We start from the raw sequence: 7,885 nt of genomic DNA on the forward strand, positions 1-7,885 counted from the left end.
CCCCCCCCCCCCCCCCCTCTCTCAAAAGTAAAATGCATGGAGACCATCATTGTGATTTCATACTTTTAGAAAGCAATAAGGACAAGCTTTGGCATTTGTGGATGGCCATAAGATGAAGCACCCTCTTCTCTTGTGTTGATCACTATTCTATAAAGTATAAACCAACTATGAAGGGGGGAAGAGTTTTGATATAAATTCCTCAAAGAAGTGGTTTTGAAAGTCTCTATTAGGATAAGCAACCATGACTTGGGATTTTAGTTGAAAGTTAAGATGTGAAGCACCATTCCGTAATACTTTTCTAAGATGAGATGGGTATACCATAGATCCTTATCTCTCATCCAACGGCTTTGTGCATGGTCGTAGACAATTCTCTTCAAGGTCAAGCATGACAATATCTTATTAACAGACTTTACTCGAAATATGGAATTAATAATTAAATGCATATCAACTCAAGTTGGGAATTGGGTCCTCATCATCAGTGAATCTCTATGTCGGGATGGTATCGATATCATTCAAGAAAAGAACAATATGAAAGAAGGTGAGACAAGAGTTTCCTTGCTGTTCATGCTCACTTAGAAAATGATATACAAGTTAATTGGGGGAAGAGAGAGAAGAGGCCCCCCCCCTCCTCCCCTTTCCCATTTGCCATGGGTTTTAATGCATAAATCTTCTTGTGTTCATTTATTCAATTTGGCGAGAGAGAGAGAGAGAGAGAGAGAGAGAGAGAGAGAGAGAAGTAATGGAGAGGAGATATGAAAGGGGCCCATGAAAGGAGTATAACGGATGTTGTATTCATCCTCTCTGGATTTCTTCCCCCATGAAAGGAGGATACACTTTCTTCTCTCTTTATTTACTCTGTGAGATCCAGCCTCGCAATGGTTGCGCATTATCTTGAACACAAAAACACAAATACGACAAGTCACTTGTCACGTATACAGGTAATTGTCTCCGTGAGCATCAGACTTTCGAGATATCTGTAGTTAAGAGTATTAAACGCTTACCATCGGCCTAAAAGTTAAAGTTACTCTAGATAATAAAAGCACAACTTTACTTCTTTCTTAATTCTTACTCCAACGAACATGGGTGGTTAATAACCCCTTTGCCTGTATGACACGTATTTTTTTCTCACCACCCCATGATTAGCCCATATAGATTAATCCGCCGCGAAACCCGTCCATCTCTCCAAAATCCTCTAATGTATCGTACAATTTGAGTGTGACTTACTAATAATTACACACAATGATTACTACATAACATTCCCTATTTGAAAATAAATATAAAAAATCTAGCTAATCATATGACACATTCAAATTTGTAAGACTATGTTTGATAAGCATTCAATTTCAGAAACGATGTTTCGTGTCAAAATGTCATTTTAAAATAAGAAAACAATATTTGATGAACTTGTTTTAGGAATAATTACCTTAGTTGTTCACTTTCATCATTCCACCATTTTGCGTTTTTAGTTTTTTTTACATTTTTCCTTAAAAAAAAAAACCCATAAACATCAAGTTGACCACAAACACTTTATTCAATTTTTTTATTTTCATAGAACGAAAAAACGTCAAAAACATTTTTCTGAATGACAATCAAAGGTAGTCTAAAATTCTAGAATGATACCGATATGGTATCAACTGGATCGGCTATATTGAACAATTTTAACCTTTTGTCGATGCCGTTCTATTAATACAGTTCAATACACGGTGACTAATGAAACCAATTGTATGGATTGTCTGATCCGATACCGATACCTCAAATCATGTTGCCAGAAAAAACCCAAGGTCAGCTATCTAAGGCTGGGGTGTTAAAATCAACCCGAACCCGATTGGACTGAGAAGCTCCTTATTTCCCAGAGAATCTTTTTAGCTGAAAGTCTACAATTCTGTCACTGTTCTAGTTTCTCTCTATTGTCGCTGACCTCCCCAACATGTTGGACCATCTATCTCCCTCGCCACCTTTGTTTACTCCCCTCACCCCCCCCCCACCACCCACTTGTCATTATCCAAGTCATCAGGATGATCTGTCAGAACTGATATATTCCACTGCTGCAATGCTTTAGGAACCCCAATGTGGACTCTAGAGCCATGCTTAGTAGCCAAAGAAAAGAAAAGAAAAGAAAAGAAAAGAAAAAAAATATATAAAAAAGAAAGAAAAAGAGAAGAGAAAAAAAGAACTGAAATGAAATGATGAAAAAATAAAAAAATAATGTATGTTTGGTTACCATTAAAATAAAAGAAAAAACGTTTCTGTATTTTTTCATGTTTTCTTGTGTTTCTAGTAAGATTTTTTTTTTTTTTTTTTTTCTTTTGATAGCGAAAGAAAACTTCACAATTCTCAAGAGAAATTTTGAAATTCAAAAATTGAATTTTCTCTTAGATCAGGACATGCCTAATACAAAGAGAAATTTTTGTACTTTTTTCTTTTCTTTTCTTGGCTACCAAACAAAGCTTAGACATCATAAAGACCGACCTCTCTCCACCTTTCACGCTCGAAAATTGAATATTGGGAAATATAGTTTTAAGTATTGATATAAAGGCCATGTAATATAGATATCAGTTGAGACTCATGCCAATACCCTCTCGATCTAGATTGAATATCAGGATTGGAATAAGGGTAAAATCTTAAAATACCTATTTTTTAATTAAGAAAAGTAAGACTTGAATTTCCTTTTAGTGTAGAGGTTAGAATTAAAAGAAAAAATGACCTATCCATAGGCTCATAGTATGAACTAATAATTAGGTCATTGCTTCGTATTATCTAAATCCAAAATAAGCAGTCATCACATGATGTATCAATCATATCGTTATAACAACTGAAATGTTCCCTATAAAAGAATTAAAAGCATGTTTAAAAAAACACTTAATCTTTGAAATCTTTGATGCCAAATCTATAAATTATATGTCTGATTTTGACCCTATGTCCTCCCGATAGTATTAGTATAAAATCCGGACCAGTATCGGACCAGAATCGGATCCAATCCGGATTAGTATCGAATAACCATCCGGCACCCGAGAACGAGGGAAGTGAAGGAAAAACAGAACCACCCCAACTCCTACCACATCAGTCCAACTGTCCAACCATCCCTCTCCGTCTGAGTATTATATCCGTTTCTACGTATTCTGGACACACCCACGTGGCAGACATGTCAGTGAGACCTATCACCCCTATGGTTATGGGGTTATGGTGTGAGGACCATAGTCCTACACTCCAACCTAGGACTATCCTCTGTTATTTATTCCGGCCAAATTGTCTCACTCCTCTAGTTACCAAACGGACCCCAACCACCAGAAACGGTGGCCTTCAGCTTCAATTCCTTATTCCCACTGAAAGTGTGAAAGTTTGAGAGGAATCATGAGACAACCAGAGGATTAGTTCAGGATTTCAAGGTCTTGCAGGGGTATGTGACTATGTGACTATATGAATAGAGATTTGCGGGAGATGTTGCATTGCCTACCCACGCCTGAGAATCTCGCTCGTCGGAAAATTAATGGACCTCACTATGCTGGAAGCTCAGCGAGCCCAACTGAAATGGCAGCAACAGCAACAACAATATTCTCAACAGAGCTATTTAAATGAGACCCAATTCAATGCTTTCTCTCTTCATCATCAGCAATTTCAGGACTTGATCAACAACGATCCAGAAGCACTTCGAGAGCTGGCGAACCGGACGATGAAGGCCGACCCCTCTTCAGTAAATGGATGGACGGATTTGGGGAAATACCCATTACCCAGAACAGTTTCTGAAGCGGAGACGACGATGGGGTTCATGTCTCACTCTCCTCCTGGTCTTGCCACTGATCCTATTGAGATGGGTTACTACATTTCCAGGAGTACAAGCTCCCCGCCGTCCGCAGCGGAGGAGAAAGGGATAGAATCGGCTGGGAGAGAGAATTCCAAGAAGAGAAAATTGGATAAGGCACACAATCCAAAGGTTTGCAGTTATGAATCTGCTCTGTTTTTTTATTGCTTCATCGTTTTCTCCGTTTCTTTTAGGGCTTATGGCATTGATTGTTGTTTATTAACAGAAACTTGTAATGGAGGGAAAAGTTCTATATTAAAAACAGAGGACTATTCCTTAGTTGGGCATGAATTTTTTAATCAAAAACCTTTTTGTTGGGTACCCAGGTTGCCGTAGCAGAGGATACAAAAGATAAGAGGACCAAAGGAGATGAAGATGTGGAGTCCAACAATCGGGAAACTTCTGGTGATACTTCGAAAGAGAATTCAAAGGCCTCTGATGTTCAGAAACCAGATTACATTCATGTCCGAGCTCGTCGTGGTCAGGCCACTGATAGCCACAGCTTAGCAGAAAGAGTGAGAAGGGGACTCTGTTTCATTTGTCTTGTTTCTTTTCTTTTACAGTTTGAGAGAATGTGCTTAACCTGTTTGTTATTTTGTAGGTGAGAAGAGAAAAGATCAGTGAGAGGATGAAGTATTTGCAAGATTTAGTCCCTGGTTGCAACAAGATTACAGGCAAGGCCGGAATGCTTGATGAAATCATCAATTATGTTCAGTCTCTCCAGAGACAAGTAGAGGTATATTAATTAAATACAGAAACCAATTTTTATGTTTGTTGTTTCTAGAGGTTTTCCTCAATTGTGTAATTTTTGGATAATTAAATGCAGTTCTTGTCCATGAAACTTGCTGCTGTGAATCCAAGGCTTGATTTCAATATGGAAAACTCCTTCAAAAAAGAGGTGAGAGCATAGCAGAGCTCACTTGATTAATGTATTTTATATTCTTTTGATCACCTCATCTGATAGTAGTTGTAATTGTATTTTGGTGCACAGATATTCCCTGCTTGTACCACCAGTTTTCCGACGTCGGGGATCTCTTCAGAAGTTGCGAATTCGGGCTTCCTTCCGTTCAACAATGCAGTACAGCAAGCAGTATTGCATTGCGGTGGGTTGGATATGGCGATAAATTCCCCTGAAATGATGATTCGGAGAACCATGAGTGCTCCGGTGTCCACAACGCCGCCACCGGAGGCCTTTCTAGACTCATCATGCATTAATGTAATTTCTTCTTCTGTCCTATTTTACTGTACAGTGTTCACAGCCATTGGCAACCCTTCTAATGTCTGAGAATCAAATTTCATTGGAGCAGGTCCAACTCCCATCTTCTTCTACTTGGGATACTGATTTACAAGGCCTCTACAATGTGGAATCTTATCAAGGAAGATCAACTCTTTACCCATCCCAACCATTCACTGGTAACTTCTAAGTACTTTCTGTTTTTCTCCCACATTCTCTCTATTATTATCATTAGTTTCTGTTTGTTTCTTTCCCTGTAAAATTCTTCCCCTCTTCCATATAATTTAGCAAAGAAGGGAGAAAAGGAAAGAAAAAAGGCTACAAACTGCAGAGTCAGCCAGATAGAGACCCCTGAGAACCCACAAAAAGAAAGTTATAAAAGTCCCTCCTGTCATGATCTTTGTTAAAATGAATGAACCCTTTTGTGATTAAAGATATTCCCTTCCTCTCCTTTGTTCATGGTTTATATATACATAGTTCATGCCCTCTAATTATGGTTATTCTATTTAAAGAAGTATGGATATGATGCACAGAACCAGCAGAGAGGAATATAATGTAAAGAAAATCTAATGGTGTAATGGGTGGTTTTGCAGGCACCTTGGAAGCAGCTAACATTCTAAAGATGGAGATGTGATTCGTGGGTTAGCTATCAATCATCATAGATTCGGTGGAGGAGCAGTTAAGATATATTTACATATATTAGTATATATATATATGTTATCATTGTATGTATTTATGTATAATCGCAGCAGTTTAGCAATAATAATAACCATCCTATACGTTATTAACCATCAAGCTCTCTACTTCATGCATGAGAGAGAGAGAGAGAGAGAGAGAGAGAGAGAGAGAGAGAACCACAAGTTAAGGTGGATCTTCTTTTGAGGGAAGTTGATATAACAAATTCATGAGGTTCCAGTACTTGATCATTGAAGGTGATCAAGGTGGAAGGTGGTGGCAATTAAAGGACCTCAAGGGTGGTGGGTCAGTTGGATGGGAGCCCAAGGTCGAATGCTATAGTTGTGACCCATGAGGCCATGACACATCTCCTCTAATTGACCCGTGAGGCCATGACACATCTCCTTCTAATATAAACAACCATATATGAAAGACCCACACAAAACAACTACTCTTCACACTGCTTTACACATTATCGTCTCTCCATGTAATTAAGACTGGATTGCGACATTAGTTCCTTGATTGAAACAGAAAATATTTCTTCTTGTATATGTTATCTTGGAAACTGATCAATAACCTAATTAAGCTGTCTGTCTATCATAAATCCCTATTATTATATACACAAGCTAATGTGGCTGTTCACTTTAGATGTATTACTAATATTGTTTGGGAAAAAAAATGGTCTGGCTGGCTGAGTAGCGTATGCTAGCACCTCGTTGTGTATATCTCTCTCCTTCCTTCTATGAAACGACATATATATTCTCCTATTGTAGGAGGAGAAAGATACAAGGAGGTACTAGCATATGCTATGCAGCCGGACAAGGAACTTAGTCCTCTTTTTTTTTTTTTGTATGTCTTCCACTGTTTCAAGGTTCCTATCCCTATATTCTTATCATTTCCCTACTTTTTTTTTAATTATTATTAAAATCCTTTTTCTTACTCAAATTGTTGCTCATGTATTTATAGGGGGGTTTTTTTTTGTGACTAATTAAATATATTAAAAAAAAAAAATATATATATATATATATATATATATCTATATATTGCAAGCAAAGATGCATCAAGAGTCACCAAGAACTTGGACAAAACAAAGAAAAAAACAATAGAAACAATACATCAACCCTAGGGTTGCTCGAAAATGAAAGTTGGATTGACCCAAAAAAAAGAGCAACAACGAACTCACACTACGTTCTTCCAAGGGACATCAGATTTTCCAATCGGTTGAGCGAATAAAATAAGGGGCAAACCTTATACGGGGACTATTGCTCCTACGCCAATTACAAACTTGTGTATCTTCCCAATTAAACTCCTCTTTTTGCTTCAACTCTAGTGCTTCTTCTAGATTGTTAACATGTGGGATCGCCTCCTTAATATGCTTCAACTTGAAAGAAACAAACTAAGAAAGCTATGTGCCAGTCTAAAACATGAAGGAATGTTTTTCCCTCATTAGATTCCAAGTAGACCCTACAAGGAATGGGGTTGTCATCCACATTTGCAACTTAAGACACGTCTGTTGTTTTATGGTTGTCCTTGTTGGCAACTCGGCCACGTGGCGGTGATGACATGACCAGTTTGGGTGATATGGATGAAAATGATGACATGGCAATGTCCAGTGTCACCGATGAGATAACAGAGCAACTTGGTATGCATGGAGTAGCTTAATACATCATTAATAGGTGGTGCGGGTTTCTGAGTCAAAACTGGCAAAATTGGCCTATTTACGATCGGGGGCATTTTTGGCAGTGAAAATGAAATTTTTTGAAGATCAGTTCTTCATGAAAAAGATAGATTGGAATTTACCTAGTCCAGTGCATTTGATTTCGTCACATTCCGATACCGTATGAAGAAGTTACGGCATTTATCGCAATCGAGGGCAGTTTCGGCATTGAAGATGAATTTTTTAAAGGAAGTGTTCTCCATGTAACAATACGACAAAAATACAATCTTTCCAACGGTTCTGATTTCATCGTATTCCAATTCCGTAGGAGAAAGATACATCATTGAAAAGGTGTAGGGGCAATTTGGTCTTTTTACATGGATGATTCAGATGATTGAGTCTTCTGAAAAGTCGTAGAGCATCCAGTTATGATTCCAACACAATTTGTTTCATCTCGATCGGATATCGTATGAAAAAGTTATAAGTGTTTCCGTAAAGTCGATTTGAAAATCCAAACCGA

General features: G+C 37.9%; 1 pseudogene; it reads left to right on the plus strand.

Moving 5' to 3' along the window:
• The first annotated feature begins 3,205 nt into the window (after window positions 1-3,205).
• On the plus strand, window positions 3,206-5,824 carry LOC122079013 (annotated as a pseudogene).
• The last annotated feature ends 2,061 nt before the right edge of the window (window positions 5,825-7,885 follow it).

The sequence above is a fragment of the Macadamia integrifolia genome, chromosome 5 (assembly GCF_013358625.1).
Source record: "Macadamia integrifolia cultivar HAES 741 chromosome 5, SCU_Mint_v3, whole genome shotgun sequence".
NCBI lineage: Eukaryota > Viridiplantae > Streptophyta > Magnoliopsida > Proteales > Proteaceae > Macadamia > Macadamia integrifolia.